The 27,602-nt window shown below is 43.7% G+C and overlaps 1 protein-coding gene across 2 annotated transcripts in view; it reads right to left on the minus strand.

Annotated features, from left to right (window-relative positions):
* The window catches only part of PTPN7 (protein tyrosine phosphatase non-receptor type 7), a 418,932-nt gene that overhangs the window by 308,963 nt on the left and 82,367 nt on the right, over positions 1–27,602 (minus strand). Inside the window, exon 3 of one of the 2 annotated variants that reach the window (XM_086923125.1) lies at positions 21,681–21,781. The exons of the other annotated variant lie outside the window; for it this stretch is intronic. The gene's annotated coding sequence lies outside the window, so the exon portion shown is untranslated. The remainder of the gene's footprint in view (positions 1–21,680; positions 21,782–27,602) is intronic. 2 annotated transcript variants of the gene reach the window in all.

A 27,602-nucleotide genomic window follows, 5' to 3' on the forward strand; every position in this document is an offset into this window, starting at 1 on the left:
TTTTTAATTCTGTTGCCTGTTTTCTGTGCTTTTATGGTCATTTTTACTATGAACCGAATAAAGCTTCATGAACTGAACTGGCAATAAAAACACACCATTAAGTGGGCACAGGGTGCTCTGACCAAGGTATGAAAGGTTCTGCCTTGTTGGATTTAGGTAGAAAGTGGCAATATGGGAAAGCTTAAAGTAAAACTCACAGGAAGTACTGCAAAACTGGGTAAGGTCACCCCTGGGAACTTTTGCTCTATTGCTTGCAGAGTGGCCAGGAGCTTCCCCCATGCACAGGCTGACACTGGACATTAATGTGCCCTTCTGAGAACAGTCCTTAATCTGCGAAGATCAAAAGAATGGCTGTCCTGCTATCTGGAACCTGAAGGAAGACCGGACAAACTTGCCTTGAACTCAGGACCCCAGAAAAGGCTTCAAGGGTCAGTCGGCTGACCTCCTGTTTGAGCTACAATGATATAACAAGCTTCTGGAAGCCCTCCCCTGCAATTACCCAGCTTATCAGACCCAACTGGACCTGGCCTGGTCTCCTCTGCTTGCCTCTATGAGTGCGAGTCATGACCCTCAAGTGCTGTGCCAATTGGATTCAGAGTGCACTTCTCACAGCATAACTGAAGGTTTCACTGAATCCAAAGAAGGGCAATGCAGAGCCCTGCAGAGCCGCTAAGCTCCCAACTAAGAGTTGACCAAGTCAGATGCCTAGCGATGCAGACCTCCGCAGAGCTGTACTTCACAGCTCCTACCGTAAACTTTACTTTGCCCAGTGCAGAGTGATGCAGCGCTCCCCGGAGCAGTGCAGCACACTCCCTCTGCCGGCATCAGAAGAAAAAGCTTTCTGAAGGACAAACCTGATCATGTATCTGGCCTGCACTCTGTTGTAGTCAGCCTTAACTTGTGACTTTGTCCCAGTCACTCGCAACCAGATACCCATAGTTGGAGCTTCGTGTCTTTTGCCACTATATTTCCCTAAAACTTTAAAAATGTACATCTTCAATTTAACATATTAGAGTTTTGCCATTTTAGTGTACTTTTATTTATTAACAAGTACTCTGTATTTAAAAATTGGTTTTGGACTGTTCTTGTGTTGTGCATTCCCTTTATGACTAAGTACTTGGGGCCTCATTTATGAGGCCTTGCGTCATTTTTGCGCTGCTGATGCGTCACTTTTTATGAGGCATCGGCGGCGTAAAACATGCCTCCTGTTGCGCACTATTTACAAAGTGACGCATCTAAGCAGATGCGTCACTTTGTAAACCCCTGTGCTACATTATACCTGCGTCAGGTATAATGTATGCAGGGGGGGGCGTTACCCCGCAAAAAGCCTCGTAAAAGTGACGCAGTGACATTTATGTGATTTCACTATGTCACTTCTAGGACGCTGTTGCGTCAAAATCTTGCGCCTGCCTCACCGCAGGCGTAAGACTGACGCAGGTCCTTTCACATGGGGCTTTCCCCATGTGAAAGGACGCATTGCTGGAGTTGCGTCACTTTTGTGACACACTCCAGCAATGTGTCACTTTTGCGCTTACAGACACGTCAGAAATACTGACGTATCTGTAACTCCTTGCGACATGATGCGTCATACAGTAAATATGACGCATCAGGTATGTCGCAAGGAGTGCGCACAGAGAAGTGACGCATCGGTGCTTTCACGCAGCGATGCGTCATTTCTCATAAATGAGGCCCACTGTATCTAATTTCCCATGCTGGAACAGAGCAGAAGGCAAAGATCCCGGCTTACCTAGCGAGTTACCACTGACTCTGAGCCGGCCAGGCGCTACCTGTCGTGGGTGAAGTTTCTGTTGGAATAAAGCCTTATGTTAACTACCTTTGCAGAGTCAGCCGCTTCCATTACATTTAACAATGATCTTCATTTACCCACTGAGATCCCTTGGCGTTTGGATTTTATTTTTTTTCTCAACATTTCACTGCGATGAGCTGCCTGGTTGCTCTTAACACAGCTCATTGTTTCCGCATGGTGCTTTGAGTGCGCCATCCTGGTTTATGGCATGTGTGTAACTTTCTTCACGTCCCAGCAGCCCCCTCTTCATAATTTAGTGAGGCTTTTAGGTTGCTTGGCAACACCTTAACACGAGGACTCAGCAAGCTATGTGATGATGTGACACGAAGCAGCCACCTTGGATTGGGCTAGTTTGAAAATATATATATCGAATTAAGCTTTGTTTTGTGTTTGATTTCAATGGTGTTTACTATTGGAAGGATCCTAATTGCTGATAAGAAGAGTCTTAACACTTTGGGTAATAATTAATATTTTCTTGGTTACCACAAAAACTGTGCATTTTGTGGGGAGTTGTACATTCTATTTTATTTTCTCTCATACTTGTGTTACAGTTTCATTGAATATTTATTGTTGCACGTTGAATTGTCATGGCCACACCACAACAAATTACACAGCCTACTCCTTTTTTGGCTCAGCCAGGTAAACCTACAATAATGTGGGCACATTGGTTTCACATGTTTGAAAATCACATTCTGGCCATTGACACCAGCAGTTATCACCCTGAACTTAAGTTCCCACTACTGTATGGTATTTTGGGTTTGACAGCACCGGCAATTTTGACAATTTACCACCTGTAGCAAGACCCAGTGGCCTATCCTGGGATGATATGTGGAATGTATATTTAGAGGCAGTTGAAAGGTTACATAAACAATTTACTGAGGAACCCAGTATCATTTTTGAAATATATAACTTCATTAAACACAAACAACTTCTTGAGGAAGGATTTGAGGAGTACTTGGCTGCTCTGAGAATTTTGGCGCCACATGTGAGTTTGGTTCCAACGTGGATACATACATTCGTGACCATTTAATTTTCAATTGCGTATCCAGGAAAATTAAGGGGAGCAGCCCCACCCTTAATGAAGTTTTAGACCTGGCCAAAAGTATAGAAAGATCATTTATCTCCTCAAAAGTTTTAAATCATGTATCTACAGTGTATTTGGTTTCAAGTGCAATTTCTGAACATGAAGATGATTCGTTGTGTACAGTAGTCAGTAGAGGAAAGTCTTTTGCATAGAAAGGAAATACAAGGAAATCTTCCACTTTGTTACCATTGTGGTTCTAAAAATCACATTAGCAATGTTGCTGGTGGTTCCGCCTTGGGCAAACTTTGTGTATCTTGCAAAAAATTAGGTCATTTCCAAATGGTGTGCACATGTGGTAAAGCACCTGCGCGCATCAGTAATATTGATGTTGATGTTGACTCAAGCACAGATTCTATCAGCAATGTGGTTCTAACCATTGAATGTAATACTGTTTGCACATCTGTGAAAGGTCCAACTTGTGATGCCTTCATTGATCATTTTTCTTTACAGGTTATGGCAGACTCTGGTTTGCCGATCACTATTATTCGTGACACTAAATTTTATAACAAATGGAGCAGAGGGAAAGTTATTTCTTTACCTGATATAAATCCCAAAGCAGTTGGTGAGAAACCCTTTGGTATGCTAGGTGTCTTTACAGCGAAATTACAGTGCCTTGGTAGAGAGACTGTTACTAAAGTGCATATTGCCATAAAAAGTAAGAACATTATTGGGTGGCAGGATCTAGCACAGATGGGTCTATACCTTGTTCCTGGTTCACTTACTCCAGTAGTCACAGTTAATATACCTGATAATTTGATGTGTAGCATAGAGAAACCGGTCGAAACAATTCTGGATAAGTACAAAGAGGTGTTCAACTAACAGGTTGGGACTCTCAAAGGTTTTGAGCACCATATCAAGCTAAGACCTAATGCCAAACCTTTTGTTCACAAAGTGTGTCAGGTTCCTTTATCTGTCAGGGAATAATTTAAACAAATGCTAAAGGATCTTTGTACACAAGGTATCATAGTACCTGTAGAGTCATCACAGTGGGGGGGGGGGGGGGTCCAGTTGTAGTTATATGAAAAAAGACAGACAAGATCAGGCTCTGTGCGGACTTGAGAAACTTAAACCCTAACATTTTAGTAGATTGTGATCCCCTGCCTAGAATACAAGAGATGTTGGCTAACATGGGCAGTGCCAAGGGGTTTTCTGTTATTGATTTGAGGTCGATCTACCACCAAATTGCTTAAGATTATGTTTTACAGGATCTAACGGCTTTTGTTACGCCTTTGGTGTGTAGCAATATTTAAGGATGCTATTTGGGCTGGCATCAGCCGCCAGTGTTTTTCAAAAACTCCTGCCCGTCCTATTTGCTGACATAAAAAGTCTTATAAGAACAACATTCTCATTTTTGCAAATTCCCTCGAAGAACACAATATTATTCTGGACCAGGTGTTATCAGTTTTAATGTACAGAGGTATGTCAGTCAGGAAGGATTAGTGTAAGTTTGCCACTAAAGAGTTGGGATATTTGGGACACACTGTATCTAAATATGGCATCAAGCCAAACTTTTCCTTGGTGAAGGCCATAAAGGAGGCAAGAGCACCCACAGATCATGATGCGCTTTGCTCTTTCTTAGGTCTCGCTGAGTGAAACGCTTGATTTGTTTCAGGTTACGCCATAACAGTGGAACCCTTTAGGTTTTTGTTAAGGGAAGCTCAGAAATTCACTTGGTTTGAGGAAGTAAAAACAGCTTTTGAAAAGGTAAAGGACTTAATTGGAAGCACCAGCACTGTCTGCTTTCAGAGTAGACTGCACTTCAATTATCACTGTAGATGCCAGTCTGCTGGGTTTGGGTGCTGTTCTGAGCCAGAGAGTTGGTGGCAAAGAACAAACCATCGCGTTTGCCTCCAGATCACTCAGGAAATTTGAGAAACAGTATAGTACCATTGAATACGAGGAACTGGCATGCATCTGGGCAGTTCAAAAATGGCACATGTTTTAAACTTCATATGGATAATAAACCCTTAGTTTTTATCTTTAGATGGGGCTTTCATAACAATGTGTCAGCCAGATTAACTAAACTTGTGTCTAAATTACGAGAATATGCTTTCACCATTAGTTATGTATCTGGGGGTAAGAACTATAGAGCTGACTGTCTCTCTCGATTGCCTTTGCCAGAGTTTGACGATGGAAATGACAAAAATGACATTGAATTGTTATGCAAAATACTGATTTCACATGTATTGCTGATGAGTATTTGAAAGTGTGTCAGGAATATGCTGTACTAAATCAAGTTGGTGCTTACATTGTCTAAGGTTGGCCTGGTATTAGATGTTTACAGGGTGATTTAAAAACATATGAATAGGTAGCAAGTGAGGTTTCACTTGTCAATGGATTGATCTTAAGAGGTGATTCACATGTTCCGCCCACTAAAATGCATCTTTTCATAATTATTAAAGCACATCAAGGTCATCCAGGTACCACTAAGACATGCATACGTAATAAGGAACATTACTGGTGGCCTGCCTTGGATAGCCAAGTGAGGCTCACTATGGACAAGTTTCATGAGTGCTTACTTTCCGATAAACATTGGAAATTAAACAAAGCACCTTTACATCTTTTCCATTTCCTTACTCACCTTGGGACAAAGTAGGTCTTGAATTCCAGGACCATGTGTTTATTTGCCATCAGTGAACAAGGTAGCCACTATTTAATCGCAACTAGCGACAAATACTAGGGCAGGTTGACAAGGGGAAGACTCAGATAGTGAAATCCAGCTGTCTCCTCCATCAAACCTGTATCCCTCCCAACATATGACAGGTTTGGTAAAAAAAATCGAGACATGACCTCTGCTGGGCACCGCTGGGTTTCTGTCCATTCTACAGTCTATTAAATCAGGTTCTCTTCTAGACCTGCTTCTTCCAGGCTTCATGATCCTGACTTGCTACGAGTAGTGGTAGTCTTGCGCAACTGCTCATTTTATGAAGGCTGCCTTCCACGGTCCTGGAAAACATGCCATGGTCCTCCCACTTCTAAAGAAAGCCAATTTTGACCCGACTAATTCAGTTAACTTTAGTCGTATCTCCTTGCTGCCCCTTCATTCACAAGTTTCGAGACGCATATAAATTAATTCTTTACCACTTTTGCGGAAACCCAGCAACTTCAACACCCCTCTCAATCAGGGTTCAGATTGAAACACAGTACAGAGACCTCCCTCCAGGGGGCAGCATAACACCTAAAACGACTCTTGGATGAGGGCAGTACAGCCACCCTGTACTTACCTCATCCTTAGATCTTAGTGCAGCCTTTGATATGATGTCCCATCCTTGTGGACAGATTGAGGAGAGCTGACCTCGAGGGAACAGCCCTCGCTTGGCTGACCTCTTTCTTGAAAGAGAGATCATTTCAAGACTTCTCATCTAACACGAAGTCTGAAACTTGTGCCCTGTCCTCAGGTGTACCCCAAGGCTCTGCGCTGAGCTCCATGCTGTTTCTTTAAGTGTGCCCCCTTGCGGACTTGGTGGAGAGTTGTGGTCAGACACTTTTTCCTATACTGATGACACAAATTATTTTCTCTCTTTCATCCCCACAGAAGCATAACCCTGAGTCTCTCAACCTCGGTCTCAAACGGATTGCCTCCTGGATGGAAAGCAACTCTCTGAAACGTAATGGTGATAAAACTGAGGTTATGGTTTTGGCAGGAACCCACAGCTGTGGGGCCCCGAGTGCTGGCCTGAGTCTTTGGGAGACCCTTCCAAACTTATCCCCCAAAATTTAAAGTTTGGGTTTCTGGTTAGATGAAAATTTGTCTATGTGTCCACTAGTTCCTAAAGTTGCATACACCTGTTTTGCCGTAATGAAGTGGGTGAGGAAAATGATTTGTATTGCTCCTCACCCAGCACAGAGAGCATTGATTCAGGCTATGATACTCTAAGAATGGACTACGGTAACGTTCTCTATCTGGGAGCTGACAAGGCCTGCATTCGCCGCCTACAGGTTGTGCATTATTCAGCTGCTAGACTTCTTCCCCGGCTTCTGCCCCAACCTCTCCTATCCTCTGTGAGCTGCATTGGCTGCAAATTGGAAAGAGCTTGCATTTCAAAGCTCTTTGTTTTATGTTTAAAGCCAGGGCTGGACGGGGTCCGAGATATATACAGGACCTGGTCTCCCCCTACCAACCTTGCCCGAAACTGAGATCAGCGAGTCAGGGTCTCTATTGTTTGCCTAGAATCCGCCAGGCTCGCTCGGGTGGACGCTCATTTGCATACTTAGGTCCTAAGCTTTGGAATGCCCTGCCCCAATCCTTAAGACACTGCACCTCCCTTCTGCTATTCCACAAACTTCTAAAAATCTGGTTATCCTAATTTCTGCTTGATTCCATCACCATCTGTGCCCATGCTTAGCGCCGGGGAAACCTGATGGGTAGCCATGCACTTTATAAATGAAATTAACATAACATAATATGTTAGATATGCCATTTTAGTGGTTGATTTTTTTCAAAGTGGATATATATTTTTTGTAAGTTCTTCGACAATCACAGCATTCAATTTCATATAACATATATATGCCATAGAGGGTTCACCCAGATCTAGTTACAGATAATGGATCACATTTTGTATTAATTTTTTGGGAAAACATGATGTTGAACACTTAAGCGTTGCCCTCTATTCATCATCTTCCAACGGTTTCGTGTAGAGCGGGAACAAGGTGATAAAGGAAGGTAAGCAAACAGCCACTGCAGCCAGATTGGATGTGAAACAGTTTCTCAAGCAGAAGTTTTGGGAGCATAACATAACACCACAGTGCACCACAGGAGTCACTCCATGTTGTTGAGAGGTCGAGGATTTCAACATGGTTGGAGGATCAACTTGCAACCAAAGATACAGATGTTAGTTTGACGGTTAAAGAGAAGGTTATTCCACATGCTGAGGAGAAGCAGGCTAAAATGACACAGGATGGGAGCCACACTCTCGCTTGTGACATTTACCCTAAGGTTGGAGATTACATTTTGATTATAAAGCCCGTCATGGTGAGGAAAGGGGAGTCCTTTCTTTTTTTCCCCAACTAAAGTGTTAAGAGTAAGCAAAGGTTCAGATATGTTGGAAAACAAAGGCTAGTGAAACGTGCAGAACCTTGTGAGACTGTCCAATCAGCAAGCCAAAATCATTAATCTTAAGAAATGTGCTGGCACAGATTTGGATTGGATGCAATGGGTACAACCTGCACTGGGTTGTGAGTCTAATCCATGTCGAATTTCAAACATCAGTGTTAATGGGAGTACACATAATCATACTAGCATGCACTAGGTCTTGTGAGGTTAAGATACCTTGCAAATACAAGGATTATGTCATCTCCACCTTTTTGTCATTTGTTTTTTCAAAGGGGGAAGGTGATGTAGTGTAGCATTTAGTGGTGTGACTCGTGGCGAGTCCCGCGCTTGTGTACTCGCAGGCCTTAGTCACACTGCATGCTTATGTTCAGTCATGTTTTCATTTATAAGTGCATTGTATGTTATGGCCCATGTTGGCAGAGAGCAGTAGGCAAAGATTCAAGCTGACCCAGTTACCTCTGGGATTTGAGCAGACAGGTCGCTGGCCGTCGTGGATCAAGTTTCTATTGGAATAAAGCCTTATGCTAACTACCTTTCCGAAGTCAGCAGCTATCATTACAGTACTGCATAAATACATTACATATTGCATTTAAATTAATCCTGACTGCTTGTGTGCCAAGCTACCAGAGAGTTAAGCAGAGGGTTTATTTAGGGATTTTTGTGGTTCATGGTGACACAGATTGTGATAATATTTGAGGTGGGTTCTCACCCCACTTAACTAATACTTAAATTCCTTGCCCCCAATAATTGAATTTAAGTAGGAAAAAAGAATTTATTTTGCTAATATAGAATCTGAAATGGTTTGCCTGTAAATGGAACTGGTGAAATTCCCAGTGGATTTTGCTTTGTAACCGAGGTGAAACTCAAAGCATTCTGCGTGTTGGTAGTCTGACTGCACTTGGAGGATGTTCACGAGAAATTTCAGCCAATAATACCAGCTAAAATGCACAAACGGTTGCGGCAGGGGTGGCTCCTCTGCTAAGGCGGAGGGGCGTCACCCCACTGTCTTTCAGCACTGTAAAAAAGGAAAAAGAAAATGATAACAACACGAGGTTATTATCATTTTATTTTATCATTGTATTTTTCTGTGCTGAGGCTGTTTTGCAGGGCGGGCAGCTGCAGGGGGGTGGGGCGGTGGCACTCTTTAAGTGCCCATGACTGTTTGGCCTCCTAGGAGGCCAGTCATGTGCACCTTGCATGTCCTCCTAGGTTGCATAATACAGCCTGCACAAACGCCAGGAAGAGGATGGAGGAGTGGAGACGGCCGGCCGGCAGGTGAGATTTTAGGTCTCGACTATTATATTCCGCAAAGCTTAAATAGACGAGAGAATTGTGGGCAAACCAAGGTCTTAAACCATCACAGATTTTGGACAGTTCGTGTGGATTTCTCGAGCAGAAAGCGCGTCCACATCAAAGCCATAAGCCTCCCTCCCACAGGCATCTGTTGCTTCCCCAGCGTGTGCAGTGCGTGCTTGGCCTCACTTCTCCTCCTCCCTAATTACATCCCTGCTTTCACTTTCACGGCCACGAGGCCGAGAGCTTCTCTTCAAAGACATCCGCTCCCCCGCCCCCTGCTTTACAGGCCACTTGCATTTCCCGGCCGCGTTTATTTAATTTCATTTCGTGGCTGTGTTTTTTATATGTCCTTCTGTCCTCTGTTAGATTAGACTCGTTTTTCCCTTGTTTATTTTCCGTTTTCAGCATGTCTTATTTCCACCATTTTTCTTTCAATCTTCAGTTTTCACTCTTTTGTTGTATCGCGCAGTCATATTCAATGGTGATAGTTTTCAGGTCCGTACCTCGGTTTTCATACATCCGTAACTTTCATATCAGTCACAAAATGGCCCCCACCTTTGTGAGACTGTACCAACCATCTTTTGGTCCTTTCTCAGTTTTTTTGGTTTACCCATTTAAACACTCCAGATGCTGGGCGTCGGTAAAACTCCTTGCTACAGAAGCGCTGGAAGGTTTTCACCATCCTAGTAAGTTTATCCCACGCTTGTGGCCAACTTTCCTTTTTATCTCTTGTTACCCGTGCTCACCCGTACCTCAGCATGTTTATTAAGACTAAGCGAATGGCATGCGCAAGTGTTTTCACTATCGCATGCGTCTATCACAGATCTTCACAGTTTCTGGAGACCTTTCTCTTTTCAGTTTGACACGCACCCGACTTGGACACGTGGTGATTTATTCTTAGCTTTCTCAAGCATACTCATTTTAACTTTCAGGTTTGCATTGGTTTATTTCTGGATTGCATCCTGCGACACACAGCTGTACCATGCTATTTGACTTTTCTGTTGTTTTAGACATATCGCATGGTCTGTGTCTACGACACCAAGCCACCTTTAGCTTTTTAACTGCATCAACATTAATTTTTTGTGATCACTTTTTATCTCGTAATCATCAACCCTCATGTTTTACTTTCGGGTCCACGTTGACCACGCTTTGGCACGACTTAATTGATGTCCAGGTGCACTTTTTGCTTGATCCTCTAAGGGTGATCTTATTGAACACATTAAAGACTGTGGTGGCACTAGGGGACAGTCTAAAAGACTGTGCTTGCACTAGGTGACGGTCTATTTATTTTTAGGTCTCGACTATTATATTCCGCAAGGAATAAATAGACATCCCTGCTTCCACTTTCACGGCCGCGAGGCCGTGAGCTTCACTTCAAAGGGATCAGCTTCCCCGCCCCCTGCTTCACGGCCGCTTTTCATTATTTCTTTCACAGATGTTCTTGTTTTACTCTGTATTTACGCTTGTTTTCTTTGATGTGGGCTTTTCTTCCTGTATACATTCACCCCTTCTGGAGTCCAACCATTGCCAGTACAGATCAGCATTTGCAAAGTGCCATTTGTCATTTTCTCTTTGATGTGTGATTGTCTTTCTGTATGCGTTCACCGAAAGGAGTTCACCCACTGCCAGTAGGGATCGGCAATTGTAATTTGTTTCCTTCTGTATTTTATTTAGATTGCCATTGTTTAATTCTATTTGTTCCAATTGACATATTTTTTGTAGGAACTGGGAGAGTCAACGCTGAGAATCGAACTCGATTTACCAGTCACAATGTCGGCAGCTCTGAACATTATGCCACACACTCTGAGACCACTAACTTGTTTAGTGTTTATACACTACAGAGGCACATGCAGACTTGATAGCCAATAGGCATGTCCCAGTTCTGTGCAGAGCCCATAGATTCGCTGTGGTAATATGATCTCATAACACAGTAGTTCTTTGATTTTTTGTTCAACCTGGAACAGCACAAATGTATTCTTCGTTTACCTATTAAAACTGCTACAGGTGGTTTCCTATCTAATATGGCCACTACACTGGTAGCTCTCTCTTTCGTTTGCATCTTAAGCATTTAATTCACCCGCTTTTGGTTCCAAACTCCAGCCTGTCTCGTGTTTAGTTTGCTCTGGTTGTGTTTGAAAAGTCAGCTGTATGCATTCACCCGTCCAATTGCCTTTATTGCTTTTAAACCTACTGCATTCGTTTACAACTTTCGCCATTCTTTTATTTACATTTTTCAGATGGTCATGTCAAGGCATTTTTCTCTTTTTTGTAGACACAGGGCCAACGCTAACTCGAACCCAGCTCCCCAATTCCAAAGTCGTCAACTCTGGATGTCATCCCACATCCTCTCTCTCTAAAACAATCAGCACTTTTTTAGGGCTGTTTGTCTCCATTTTCCTCACTGAGTTACCCTCCCACTATGCAACCACCCTTAACCCCTTCCTCCCTTTTCTTTCCCCGAGCGCTCCCACTAGAGTGTTGATGCACAATTATTACCTGTTTGACCTGCTTTTACCCCCGTGAAGCCATATGTTTGAGCTCTGTGTAGAAATATAGGGGCATATTATCAACCACAGCTTTAACATTATCGCCGCTTGTGAAGAACAAACAGTGAAAGTGATGCAGGCAGTGTTAAAAATGAACGCGTAACTAGAAAGGGTTCACTTTGAGGTCGGCAAAACATATACAGGCCAACACAAACAATAGCGCACACACAGCACTACAGGGAACATTTCACCCGTTCTCAGTGCACCCGTGACGATCACTCTCTCAGCGTGTGACCTTGCGCCACTGGACAGGCCTGGAACCAGGTGCCATCAGTGTGCAGGATGTAATGGCCATATTTGTTCTGGGGGTTTATGTGCCTGTTGCAGATATCTGCATGTAATTTGAAGGTCAGTGGTTTGAATCTCTCAGCTGGGTCATCATAGACTTTCATCCTTCCGAGGTTGATTCAATGAGCACTATTGAATTGGGTCTTTTTGTAGCAACTGTTATCAAAGACAGATGCTTATGGAATTAATTGAGATGTGAAATACAAATTTCGTTTGACAAGAAAAACCTGAAATGGAACACGTATGGTAAGTTGATTTGCATAGCAGAATTTTACCATTTGTATGGCTCATGTCACTTAACACTGTAGCAAGTGCAGCATAGGCTAATTTATTGGGTAATGATAGTTTAAATGCAGGGCCACTGGAATTATGTTGTTCAGTGGCTGCGGTCTTTTATGTGTCATTATGGAGTTTCTGCACTTGCCACATAATCTATCAACTCACTTGTAATTTGCAGATTTTAACAAAAATAAGTTTCACACTCAAACAAATCTAAAGTTACTTAAACACTGCCACCCAAGTTGCCTGTTGCATCATTCCAGAGTCCCTGATTGCATGTGATATTGGCTGCCACCTCATTGTTGTGGTCTGTGTGGAGCATTTCTGGCATAGACCGTGTGCAGAAAGGATTTGTGTACCTATGACCACTCCATTTTGTATCAGCAGAGAGCATTCTACTCACTGAGCCATGCTACTATTCACTGTGTTTTATAAAGCAATACCTTGTTTGTGCCTTTCTGCCCTCTGTTAGACTCGGTTTTTGTGCCATTCTGCCCCCTGTTAGACTGGTTTTTTGTGCCCATCTGCCCTCTGTTAGACTCGTTTTTCCCTTGTTTTTCTGCCCTTCTGCGCTCTGTTAGACTCGCTTTTTGTGCCTTTCTGCCCTCTGCATCACCACATCATTACTCAGTGCTACCCCAGCATCACTCAGCGCTACCCCAGCATCACTCAGCACCACCACATTATCACTCAGCACCACTCAGCACCACCACAGCACCACCACAGCATCACTCAGCACCACCAAAGCATCACTCAGCACCACCACAGCATCACTCATCACCACCACAGCACCACCACAGCACCACTCAGCATGACCACAGCACCACTCAGCGCCACCACAGCATCACTCAGCACCACCACAGCATCACTCCGCACCAGCACATTATCACTCAGCACCACCACAGCACCACTCAGCACCACCACAGCATCACTCAGCACCACCACAGCATCACTCAGCACTACCACAGCACCACCCTAGCATCCCTCAGCACCACCCCAGTATCACTCAGCACTACCACAGCACCACTCAGCATCACAACAGCATCACTCAGCACCACCACAGCACCACTCAGCATCACCACAGCACCACTCGGCGCCACCACAGCATCACTCAGCACCACCACAGCATCACTCAGCACCAGCACATTATCACTCAGCACCATCACAGCACCACTCAGCACCACCACAACATCACTCAGCACCACCACAGCATCACTCATCACCACCACAGCACCACCACAGCACCACTCAGCATCACCACAGCACCACTCAGCGCCACCACAGCATCACTCAGCACCACCACAGCATCACTCAGCACCAGCACATTATCACTCAGCACCACCACAGCACCACTCAGCACCACCACAGCATCACTCAGCGCCACCCCAGCATCAATCTGTGCAACAATTCAACAACAACTGGTTCAAATATGTTCTCTCAATGTTTCAAGCTTTATTACAAATGTCACAAAAAGATGTTAATATTTCACTTCTGTTCTTGGATTTTCGTCACAATAAAATACACTGAACATAATCTTCACAAAAGTTATTTACAAAAGTTTAAGCTACTGCCATTATAAATTACAATCACTTTTATTTAAGTATTAATTATTTAAAAAAAAATAAAAGCCATTGTAATTTGTAATATCAATAATTCTAAGTCACGTAAATACAAAACATGTTGCATTACAAATGCTATAGGTGTCACATTTGCGAAAGTTATAACTATTGGCATTGTAAATCACAAAGCTATTAATTTTGCTATTTTCAAAACCAACACATAAATAAAAAAATGTCATTTACAAGACCAATAGCTCAAACTTTCCTAATGCGAGACCTACTGCATTGCAAATGCTTGTTATTATTCCTGTCTTTTAAACTCCCCCCTCCCCCCCCCTTCCCCACACCTCCTCCAGCCGTACTCCACACCCTCCGTACCCGCCCCCCCTTTCCCCCCTTACTACTTCACGGGACCCGTTTTGGTAATTTGATTTGCTGTAACGTCGAAATGTTGGACTGCTTTTGTGCTTTTGGTATGCTGCCACATGGCTGAACAGGCGAAAACGAAAGAATGCTGCTGCATTCCACTACTCCGCTGCAGGACAAGGGAGCCGCTCCGAACAAGCCGCGTCACAGGCGCACAACCCACTTAGGCACTTGTGCTTCTCTTCAGGTAGGGAAGGCTCAATCTGGTGTAGGTAAAGCACATTTCTTGTTTGCGATGCCAGAGATCCCTTCATGTGCAACACAGATTTGAAATCGTACGCACTCTCCGTTTGTATCACCTAGACTACCGTACGTAACTAATGGGTAGACGAGCTTGAAAAACAATGCTGTGACTTAGAAAAATGTTTACATTTACGGAAGCAGGAAGTTAACGCTCCTACATCTTTGAGAAGACTTTACTTAAAGTTGATAAGAAACATTCCCGATTACTTCAAAGGCCAAGAATGATAGCTTAGATGACTTACGCAGCATTCATTTGCAGTAGTCTTCTATTTTTGATGGGATAATGGGGTTTTTATTTTTAAAAAATAGCTTTCATTTTTTTCACCTCATCTTGACTCGATAAAGTTTACTCCTAGACGTTTTAGTGTGGACGTGAACATTAACAAACAGAGCTGGCGCTCACTGTGAACAGGCAGAGAGCGAGCCCTTCATACTGGGTTATTAAATACACAAAATGGATATCGTTAAGGGAGTTTTTAGGATGCAGGGACACAGAATGGTAACCTAAAACCAACCAGGGCAGACGAGAAGTCGAGCCACGCGCCACTGCTGTTAAGACATTTTTGTCAAAGAATGGTTCAGTCTCCCCGCGGCGCGCATCTGCTTTGCCATGTTTCATAAGACCTTATCCTTGGCCTTCTGCTCCTGGAACCATAAAACACTCAAACAGGGAAAGAGTTTAACCAGCTAATGTACAAATCCTTGAACTCTGCGAACACATTGTACAGCTGGAGAGACGTCCTTGCAACAGCCTGCAGCATAACGCAAAATTATCTCCCCCCTTCCCCCACCGCAGAATGTGACGAGGGACACCTGAGTCTCCCATATCTCACAGATGTTCATTGGCCTTGAGCTGAATGTGCTTCACTCCCCCTCCCCCCAAGGACCACCATTCCCACCCCCTGGGCTGCAGGGGGGCCTTTGCTCCCACCCTCCCCACTCAGCTCCATGCTCTTGGCTGAGGCCTGTGTTATACCACAACCCATTACATTTCTCATCTACTAAATACAAACATCAGGGAATTAATTATTTCTTCATCAAAAAGTATAGGAATGTACATTTTTGCTGGAATGCGCAATTCATCTTATTCTTTTATGGACACCACGTGACCTTTTTCTATATTTCCTTTTCAGATCTATGATGACCGAGATGTAGCCTACATTTCCACTCAAACCTACTGAACGGCAACGGTTGTCCCTGATAATATCAACGTCCACGCAATTAGTGACGCATCTCTATAACACGGCTCAAAATATCTACAATGAACATAAAATACCGAGAGAAAAAATGGGGAACTAGACCCAGGATGCACCATTGCTAACGACCAATGAGCACATGGCTGCCTTCAAACCAAGCAAATTTTTCTTAACAGAAGACACAGAAGAGCACTGCACACATTTCTATTTATTTATGCATATTTATATAGCGTGGACATTACCCAACGGTGCTAGGGAGCGCTGCAGGAGAAATATTTTATTACATCGAAGTTACTGATGGTTGAAGATAGGACATACAGCTATAAGTAATTACAAGTTTGAAAGCACAACAGGTAGATGAGATTAATAGCATCATCATCATAAAATCTTTATTCGGCTGTGGCCAGCCATAAAAGAACACATTACATAACATACAGTACATGAATACAATATAAATGCCATAATCAAGGAGACGACTATGAACGTAACACGCATCAGTAGCACAATTAATAAGTAGGTTTCAAAAATAATCACAGTGGGAAAATAAATAGAATAAAATGAGATCAATACAAAAAGCAGAATGTACAAGAGCTGTAAGAAGGTAAAGGTAGTATACAGACGGCCTCATTCATGGCATTTAGGTGTAGGGCAGCGAAGCTATGCACCTTAGTGCACTGCCCTACGACACAGTGAAAGGGCAGGGATGCATCATATTTAAGCAGTACGGTGCATCAGTGGCGGCTGGTGACATTTGAAAGTGGTGAGGCATAAAATGATTGGCATACTGCACCGTTGCGAGCGAGCGCAGTGGGACGCATAATGTTGCACACTAAAGACTGACAGCGTGACAGCCAAAAGTTCAAGGACTCAGGAAAGAACCAGACGTCCCTTCAGCCAAGAGCAGGCAAGGAGCTGGCATCGTTGACGCCGGGCAGTGTTTCATTTAACTGTGGGCTCAGATTGCCATTTTAATTGGACTCCTACCATCGCGTTGTAGACAATCCCGGGTTCCTCTTAGGCATGTACGTGCGTTTTACCTAATGTAACCAGCGTGGGTAGCAGCTAGTTAGATCTATAAAATACTACCTTTTATTCGATTCTGAAACGACACAGGCGGTCTGCCTGCTGGTAACTCGGTCTCAACCAGAAACAATGCTGGCGGCCCTTTAGTTGATAGGAAGTGCATTCAGCATTACAATAGACAGGGTCAATAAAGCGCCTAGAGTGAAAGTATGGAAGGGTAGCAGGCTCTAGAAATCACAGATGGATTAAATTCATCAGTGCAGATGTACAGGATTTAAAATGTTCCTCATCCATCACATTTTCGTTGTCTGTCTACAGGTCGCGCATCATATTTCTCCACATAATTATATCAAATCCAACCACGGCCATATTAGCAGTAAGATATCCCTGCAGCTGGTCTACTAGAATACAAGACATAGGTTTTATTAGAGGGGTATTAATTCGGCAATTTGTCAAAATAATATATACAGGCAACGTTTTGTGTCAAGATCTTTGTACAGTCGGGAACTCTGCTGGGCCTAGCATTCTAAATACAATAAATCAGAAATTAACATATTCGGCATCAATTAGAAACTATATAAATTATACACACACCTTCACAAACCCGAAGCTTCTCCAAGTTTTACTTTCTCTTTTTGTCTGATAATTAACTTGCAAATCATGAGAATCATTCATTTATAGTGCCAGGACACTTTCTGATCGAATGGCCCGTATTACACGACCCTTTAATGCGAATCGTGCTAAAATAAATGGCAAAGTAAGGAAATCCCTGTTTTTGGGTTAACAGGAGAAGTGGAGAACGTATTACAAAGAATAATCAGTGCAGCCTTGCAAAGAACGGTTGGTCTAGGCACGCCGGACCATGGTTATCTGTTGTTTTCTCTGGGGGCAGATTGTCTCTGGGGGCAGATTGTTCAAGCCGCCTGCGCTAAAAGTTATAAATCATGACGCATATGTATTTTTTATTACCGATTTTGCCGCGTGAATGAGTAAAATGCTCTAGCGTTGCAGAAAACACACACACATACACAACAGACAACACTCAAAGAAATACTATTCAATTTCACACACGCATACACACAAAATAAAATAAAAACACACACACACTCTTACAGGTGCACTGATACAGCCCTGCGGTGCCTTCTGCTGCTGCAGAACTGGGCCTTGAAGTTCCAGTACTGGGCCACACACACAGACCTCTGCACCGCTCCTACTCCTGGCCCTGGGGTGCAGTGTCTCCTACTACTTCAGCACTTTGAACCCTTCACATAACACAACAGAAATGTGTTAATTATTAATCTTACTGCAATACCCGGAGTCCTACAGCTGGGGGATCCAAGTAGCGCACAGCTCACCCCGTACTGGTACAGACATGCCAAGGGTCCCAGCTGCCCTTGCGTGAACCCTAACCCGCTTGCTTCGCCTGACCTCCACTGATGACTGTACACACCGGGGGGGGGGGGGGCCTTGTGGTTGTGTTTACCAGGGCCAGCCCTTCCGTCACCGTGGGCGTAGCACAAGTGTGGCCTGGCGCTAGACAGGCCTGCTGACAGGGGCACGAGGACACGGCTCATTTTAATTACAATCTAGTAGTATTCTTAATCTTACTTAATATTCACACAGATATACAATTACAAAGTATAGATAACTCCACACCATTTGATTAGTGCAAACTAATGCCACACACCTTAATGTAATTCATCTATCAGAGAGACCGCACTGAAGCTATCACTCTCTGTCGCAACCATCTGCATCTTAATCGCAGGTCTAAGGTGATATTATTTCGTGTGGAGGACATGTATAGGCAAAACTGCAAAATCCTCCGCCTTTACTAAATGAAGCATCAGGGGAAGCTCAAGCGTTTCAGTATACAGTTACACGTCACGTTTCATGCTTTAAAATCAAGTGTCTCGCACTCCCTCCCCGGCTCGCGCATGAACAATGTATGTGAGATTTCCCAGCGCTTTGAATGTGCACTGTAGAGAGGCCGAGCAAAATGCTCATGTTAACGTTGTCAAACTTAACTTACCTTAGGCTCCGCTTCCCGCCTTCAAGGACTGACTCCCGCGGCGCCGTCCTGTTTGAAATTTCCACGGTGCTCGACTGGTCGTGACGCAGCAGGAAGGCTGCAGACAGCCTCCCTCCCCTCCACCACAGCACAGCGCTGTGATAGGTTCGGCCGGCTGCCCTACCTACGTCATTTCTCTCTGTATGCTGCAGCATACAGAGAGCAGGGAGAGTGGGAGGGGTTACGCGAGGGCAGGGGGGAGCGGCTTGCCTACTGTGTTAATACTGTCTGTTTGGGTAGCCTCTCAGGCAGTCCAAACAGACAGTATTACCAACAGTGGGCAAGCCGCTCCCCCCTGCCCTCGAGTAACACCTCCCACACAGGAACTTCTGATTTCTCGTCGTTCGAGAAGGCAAGGCAGAAACAAATGGTAGTTATTATCATTGGTAATAACTACCTTTGTTTGCCTTCTCGCACGGCGAGAAAACAGGGGGGGCGGCGCCCAAACGCCCACATGGACCAGCCGCCGCTGCGGTGCATTCCTTTTCTTTCTGCGTGCGCTAGTGTCGTTTCTGAAGCCTAGCGCGCACATGGGCAGCCTTGCACCACAGCGCATGGGTATCTCCGTTGCAGGCAGGATTGTTTTTGTGCAGGAAGGGGCACCTGCGTGCACAAATACAATCCTATGAGGCATTTTCCTCTTTTCGCGTGTGCTTTCATGTGTGCTGCAGAGTGTTTTAGCTGAAATGCCATTGGAAGAGAAGGCTTTCACGTCCATTCTGAAAGCCATCAGCGATGTAGTTGTGCACTGATCTGAAGGTAGTGCTTTCCAGATTCTAGCTGCAGTTCCTGAGCAGGGTTGTAACATCAGTCATTCCCTTTAAAAGGATTGGGTTTCAAGGAACATTGCTTCCGCGTTACGCGATGGTCTAGAGCTGCCTGATAGCTTGAGTTTGTTCGCCAGGTAACGGGCAGTGGATGTGTGCAGGGCTTTATGGGTGATGTAGATAGCCCTTGCTTCAATTGACAACCATCGGAAAGTGATCTGCATGGAGCCAATGTGATAATTTCTTTTGGCTCCAAAGACAAACCGTGCTGCTGAGTGTAGATACATTTTCAGGGGGCGATATGGGTTTTGAATAAACCAGTCAGGAGAGAGATACAATTAAGCCCGGGCGGGGAACTACGCTCCCCCAGTGGAGTTTACGTAGTTTTGCATACTTCGCGTTCCGTTATGAATGCAGAGTTTAGGCAAAACTAAAACTCCGTGGCAGAGTGTAGTTAGCCAGCCCGCTACCTCCCCCCTCCCAAAGTAATTATAAAGTTTAAAAAAAGGCACTTACTTGCTAATTACTTTGGGAGGGGGAGGAAGCGGAGCGGAGTTCGACAGAGTTTTTTCCTACTCCGTTGAACTCCGCGTAGAGGCACTACGCCTACTGCGTCCGGGGTTAGTTACAAATGTCTATTCTGTATATCAGCAAGCTATTTCAGTTCTTGTTCTGGGATGTAGCAGCAGATTCCCCACAGAAGCAATAGTTAGTAGCGAGTGCTGTTGGGTATGGTGCTTATTTGGGTATGAAAATTGAGTCTTTTTTGTAGGATGACTCCCAGAGACTTGGTACTGTCAACAATGGTGTGTTTACTGTTAAGTAGGTTGTTTAAGTCCATCTAGGATTGCAGCGGAGGGATTAATTTTGAAGGGGAGATATTGATAAATTCAGTTTTTGAAGGGTTTAGCTATCAGTTATAAGAGATAATCCAGGCATAAACAGAGTTTATGGTGGTGGCGAGCTGTGAGACATTGTTTTTGAAGGAGACATTTATATATAGCTGTGTGTGACATGTGTATTGGTGATAGAACATCCGTGACTTCTCAAGATGGACTCTGATTGACTCTAGGTGTAGGTTGAATAGGGTTGGAGCTAGGAAGGACCCCATAGGGTCTCAGTGGCCCACTGCAGTTGATGAAGAAAGATGGTCATAGATTATTACTCGTTGTGACCTGCCCATGAGGAGTGAAGCGAACCATTTCAAGACCATGTCATCAATGCCCATTTGATTTTTAAGTGTGTCTAGAAGTGTGTGGTGGTTGACTGTGTCTGATGATAGGTCAAGAAGAATCACGAGGCAAGGGTTGTCTGTGTCTAGAATTCAACGATCATCATCGACTACCTGTAGTAGAGCGGTTTCTGTGCTGAAGCCCTGATTTAAACTTGACTGAAAATCATCTAGGAGTCATTGTTTTTGATATGTTGGGTGAGTTGCTCTGCTGCACATCTTTTGATGTTTTATGAGAGGAAAGCATGGTTGGAAATTGGATGATAGTTGTTGAGATCGTTCATGTCTGCAGAGAATTTATTCAAGATAAGGGTGATGTGACACATTTTGAGGTAGTCAGGAAAATTTCCGTGACTAAGAGAGAGATGCACCAGTTTTGTCCAGTGGGGAAGCATGTGAGTAAATAGGTCTTTTGCAATGTCACAAGGGACTGGGTCTACAAAATGGCTTGAGGCACAGATGTGAGACACAGATGTGTCTGTACACCACCTACATCTGAGAAAAATTGAACTGGAGATTTCAGCAGAAGGCAAGAGATGTAAAACCCCAAATGCACATTTTATCCTTAAAGCATGGAAATGTTCAAGCATTATGAGATATTAGAACAGGATAGATTTAGAATAAACAAAAATGGTGGGCTTTAAAGTAACATTAACTTCTCTAAAAGTACTACTGGGATATGCGAAGGACACACCAAAACCGAAACGAATAAGAAACTCATGGCTATGTCCCTATTACTCACAGAAAGCAGAGCGGCCCCATGATAGAGTATGGGACCCAGCCACAGAATTCTCAAACAAATAAATGACCTCACCTTTTTGGATGAACAGTCTGACATATTTGCATTCCAGAGTCCTTGCACTTCAAGACCCAAATATATATAGGCTCCTTTGAGATCGAATTCAGTAGACAGAGCTGCAGAATCATGAATATCAACTGTTAGATGAATATACCTGAGTACAGTGAGATGCAAGATTTAATACACATTTATAGAAATACTTGTGGTAAAACGCATTTCAGCTCAAATGTCAAAAACAATGTACAATATTATTATTCACGAATATCGAAAATAAACTGAAAAAAGAATATAATTCTAAACATTCACAAGACACAAGCTGGTCATCCACAAATATCTGCTTCAGATGTCTTTGATCAGCATCAATGAACCAACTGTGCAGTGGTATTCAAAAGCAAAGACATCTTAAGCATGTCTTTAAAACAAGTCATTGCTGATGGTAGCTTCCAACTCATGTGGAAGTGAATCGCACAGAGCTAGTCTGCCAGGGACAGAGCTCTACAGACTGTCTTGCTGTAGTAACTAACAGAAAGAAAGTGAGACTAACTCAACCCTGCCTCCCACTAAAGATGGGCCTAAACGTCATAGTACCAATTATTTTAGAATGTGTTCATTGGTGCTGCTGTAAATTCGCACTGTTCATCCACTTGAAATATACTACGATTATAGGACAATGATGATATTTCCAGAGCAATACACTCATTGCTGAAGTACCTTTTACAGTAAGTATAAGTGTTCTTTTATAAATGTTAAATAATACTTCTCCTGAAGGTATTGCATTCCCCTAATTAAATATAATCAACATTTAGGAAGCACATGGCAGTGAAGTCTCTCGGCAGGAATATTACATACAAAAGCAACAGTAGGAATAGAAAAACTGCTGCTAGTTATTTTGACAGTAGCCTTCATCCGAGCTAAAGTATCATTTACTATTAGTGTGCAAAAACTGAAAGGATGTGTGTAAAATGCATCCTGGCTTGAAACACTGATCAGCCACCATTCCTGACCTTCTCTTCCGACCTGCTATGCTGTGATGATAATGTTTCAGTTTTACAGTTTTTCAGTAGGGGTTGGGGAGAAAAACAGAGTGTTGTTCACTGGAGATAGTGTCTACATCATTTAAGCCTTAGTCTTGGAACAGCATGGGCCTGAGTGCTAAAATCATCAATAAGGGGGTTGAACCTGATTTGCCAGCGGGAGACGTGGGCCATCTATCCCTACCATACTAATAGATTTACTACTTATCATATCCTGGCAATTGCATCAACTTGGTGTAGAGTGAGGGGCGCCTTACACACTCTGGTGTCAGTTACTCTTAAATGTAGGGTTTCTTGGCCTTACATTGACTCCTCTCATTATCTGCTCTTTTTCTTTAAGGGTAAACCCGAAGATTTTCAATTAAACAATTTTGATCCACATAATACAGATATTGTTTTTCTTGTGATTGGTCGCAAAGCGGGGGGACATACATTTGGCATTCATGGATCTATCCACTGCTTTCGACCTTGTAAATAGGCAAAAACTTTGGGCTTCCCTTCATAGCCTTGGGCTGGAGCCGGCTTTGATTTTTGTTTTTGGCGGCCATTCATGAAAACACCACGGCTGCGGTCCTCTATAATGAGGACGGTAGCCTAACTGATGCATGGGCTGTCATGAGGGGGGGGTGACAGGGGTGCATTTTGGCACCTCTGTTGTTCACACTTTACATTAATAAACTTGGAGATGCCCTGACTTCCTCCTGTAAGGATGTCCCAGAAGCAAGTTCAAAAATGATCCCGGCATTACTCTATGCAGATGATGCGGTTTTGGTAGCAAGGACGTCGCGAGGGCTGCCTTTTAGATTGTTTTATCGATTTTATGGACTCTCTAGATTTAATTACAAATCTTAAAAAATCACATTCAATGTCGATTGGTACGGCCAGGGCAAGGAAGGTTACATTTTATTGTAAGGGGTTGGAACTCATGAAAGCCCCTGCCTTCCCATATTTAGGCGTTCTTTTTGATGAAAGACGTTCGTGGGTTATGCAGCGTGCACTAAGAAGAACACACTTGCTAGGGCCACTGGGGTAATACTAGGGTTTGCAAGAAGAATAGGCTCCAAACTAAGCATGGGCGAATTTTGCGAATCTCGCGTTCGCGAATTTTGCGGATTTGCGAACTCGCAATCCGCAAAATCCGCGAATTCTCGCGAATTTGCGGATTTTTTTTTTGTGTTCGCGCGGGTTTCTGCCAGTTCGCGAGGGTTTTGTACAATTTCGCAAACGCAAACTTACCTGTCGGGTCGCAAGTTTTGCGAACTTGTTGTTTCTACGTGTCCAGCCTGTTTGGGACACTCTTCTTCATCACTGCCACTCTCTGTCACCACTGCCACTCTCTGACTACTCATGCCACCCTCTGGCCCACCCATGCCACCCTCTGTTTCATCACCGCACCCTCTGGTTTTCCAGTGTACATTATTTTCGGCAAAGCAAAGCACACCTTCCCTGCCTCAAGTGACCTGAATTAATTTGGGGCTGATTAATGTGTCACAGAATATTTTTTTAGCTGGCACCTGCTTCCTTAGTGCTTCCTGATTAGTGATCTTTTGCACTTGCTAAGTGCTTTCATTGTTGCAAAATTAGTTACAACACCTGCCCTGCCCCAACTGACAATAATGAATTAGGGGCTGATTAATGTGTCACTGGATTTGAACTTCCAGCCTGGCTCCTGCTTGTCTGCCTTAGCTGTAATTCAGGACCTTTGTGTAACTATTCTGAGGGTCAGAGCAGGGTCACATAATAGTTGCAAGTAGGCAACTGAACTCTGGAGGGGGCCCTCAGGAAGCACTACAAGAAATGGCTACTAATGATGAGCTTGAACTTTTGAACCTGGTAAGTAGTTTCGGTTTTGCTAAAATCGTATTTCTGCAATTTAGCGCTTATTCGCGGGGCGCGAAGTTGAACTGGGAAGCCGCGAACTCACGCGAACAGTGCGAGCAAGCCATAAAATCCGCTGCTCGCGGATTTGCGGATTTTGCGGGAAATTCGCGAATCTCGCGGATTGCGAATTTACCGAAAATCCGCAAAATCCGCGAGCGGAACGGATTTTCCGCCCATGCTTACTCCAAACCACTCCCGGCCCTCATGAATATCTATAATGCCAAGTGCCTCCCAATGGTGACCTACGGGAGTGATGTATGGGGTTATACTGAGAATGGTGATATACAGGCAGTTGAAAATACTTTTTTTCGTAGGTTGCTGTCACTCCCAGGCTCTGCCCCAATTTTTAATTTACATGAGGACCTAGGTGCTGGTTTTATTTCAGCTCAGATTGCGGTTGCCCTATTACTATGCTAGTTGAGAATTTGGGCGCAACCATCACCTAACTTGAACCAGTTGATCATTCAAGACTGCGTGTCTCTAGATAAAGGGCTTGATATCGCTTGGATCCGTTATATTAAGACCCAAATGGATTCACTTGGCTGTCCTGACTTATTTTTAACTCCCAGAGCCATTAGAGGACTGAGGCAGCAGTTCCTGAATAGATCGATGTTAATAAGGGAGGAAGGGGAATTTGCCAAACCCTCAGTAAGGAGCTTTGTTACGCTGAGTTTAGGTAGGCAGATGCAGCCTTAACTAACTTACATAAATAAACACTATAATTTATTTGCCCTAATTAGATTTAAGTATAATATGGTGCCCTGGTTACTATCCAGAAGGTTTTTCAAAGGGGGGGTCGCTGGGTCCCTGTCCTTGCGATAACTTCTCAGAGCAGAACACCCTCCATATGATGTTTTTCTGCGATTTTTATGTTAACCTACGCAGGAAATTTATCATAACATTATTAAGAGGGTGCAACTTTGAGCAAGTTAGGCCGGCATTAGCTTATTTGCAAATGCTGGGCTCCCCGGTTGTTTGTTTTGGGGTAGCCAGTTACATCACAGGGGCAATTAGGCGTTGGAATAGACTCCTATTATAGTCTTGGCTTTGTTTATCTTAAGAACCCTCAATAATAATCAACTTTTTGTAAACGATGGATATCGGCATGTGACAAACTTTTTAATATATTTATTTAAAAACCAAGGGATGTTTTTTTTTGGGGTAGAATTGTGTATTTTATGATAGCCTATGGTGTTCTTGTAAATGGTATAAGAATTGAAATGATTTTTTGTATCAAATATTATGTTTTAATGTAACATGCAATGTGATCTTCACTTTGATGGTTTTTACATTTTTACCGAATAAAGTAATTTTTTGACTTGACTTGACATTGTTTTTCTTGTGAGTGGTGCATTAGAAACTTTCATTAACAACCATAACGGTGACGCCCCCATAGCCTGAGTAGGGGGCTGGTTAACTTATGTCTTTGTCAGCTCACCCCTCTCTCCTCTTGTTGTCTGTATAATTACCACAGGGTTGTGCATACACATTTCACTCACAAACGATGCTATGAACCTATCCATGGCTAAGCATAATTTGCCATTTCCCCGTGATATTTTCCCTGAATACTTCAAGTAATCGGCCTACTTTTACTGGTACGGTGAATCGAAGTACTATTGACTATATTATGGTTTCTTTTGATTGTGTTGGTTGTATCTCAGATTGTATTGTGCTTGATTACATTTTTAGTGATCACAACACTCTTACAGTTTATTTATTAGAAGTGGTTGTTGGCTCTATCTTAAGTCAACTGTCCTTTAGTGGCTGACAAAATAAGGGTCTTTTGTCTACTGAGACTCATTTCATAGCTCAAGATTCTTTGGACTTTAGTCTCGGATACTTACATCACACTCTTGCTGTGTCTTGATTTGCACTCTGATGCTGAGGATGTTGTCAGCTGTTATAGAACCATTTGTGGAGTAATTAAGGGACTACTGAATGCCACTCTTGCACAACACCGAGGGAAGCTGTTGGATGGTTTAGCCAGCACTGCTTACATGCCCATCGTGAGCTTATGCTTGCCTTGAAGACAATACCCAGAAACTCTACTAAAGTGCATCAATGCAGCCTTGTGTATAAGAAGTCTTTTGGTCGCAGAAAAAAGTGATTAGAGATGAAGAATGTGACTCTTTTCTAGTCGCTGGTGCATAGAAGGACAAGCATGGCTTCTGTCAAGTTATCAACTTTCCTTTTTTCAGCAATTCTACTAATACCAGTCTTGACATTAGGATCCCTCAAGTCATATGTGTGACTCACTTCACCCAGGTGTTCTTTTTTTTTTTAACATCATTTTTATTGCATCACCAATAGAAATATACAGACAATATAATCATCAGCAAGCATACAGCATGTACAAGAGTATTAAGGTCCATTCTTTCTCCATTCGGGGGGTCCCCCTCGTCCTCGGTGTGGGTGACCTCTCCCCTGACCACCTCTCGTAACTCCTCACAATGTCTGACCTCTACTTTAGGCAAATATCTCTGGGTTGCTTTTGTGATTTTCACCCCTCCCCCTCCCCAAATTTCGGTACCCCAACACCTCTCCAAACCAGCCTCCTACCCACCCTCCCCCGTGGTCGCTGTGCGCTGAGTTAACAGTGTAAAAGTGTCCGGTGTGTTGCAGGAGGAAGTAGTCATTCGCTAAGGTGTGTTCTCCTGTGTGGTGATAGGGTCTGCCCGGTCCAGTTCGCTCTCACCCTCCTGCCCCTCGTCAGCCATATCACGGAGCGCCTGTACCATCACTTCCCATGCAGTTGCCCTTTCCAGAGCCTTCTCGTCATTCAACCTCCAGGCCATCTGGTATCGTAGAGTACTTTCACACGCGGCCCATCTCAGACACTCCCCATACCATCTTTTATACGTGGGTCCCACTCTGGACTTCCAGTTTCTCGTGATCTCCCGCTTGGCCAGGATAAGCCCTAAATCTATAAATTTACTAGTCATCTTGTTCCTAGGCGTGTGAGGGAACCAATGAAGGACGCCAACCGCTTTAGTGAACTGGATATCCCTATCTGTCGCGCCGT

This window comes from Lissotriton vulgaris, chromosome 5 (genome assembly GCF_964263255.1).
Source record: "Lissotriton vulgaris chromosome 5, aLisVul1.2, whole genome shotgun sequence".
NCBI classification, from domain to species: Eukaryota; Metazoa; Chordata; class Amphibia; order Caudata; family Salamandridae; genus Lissotriton; species Lissotriton vulgaris.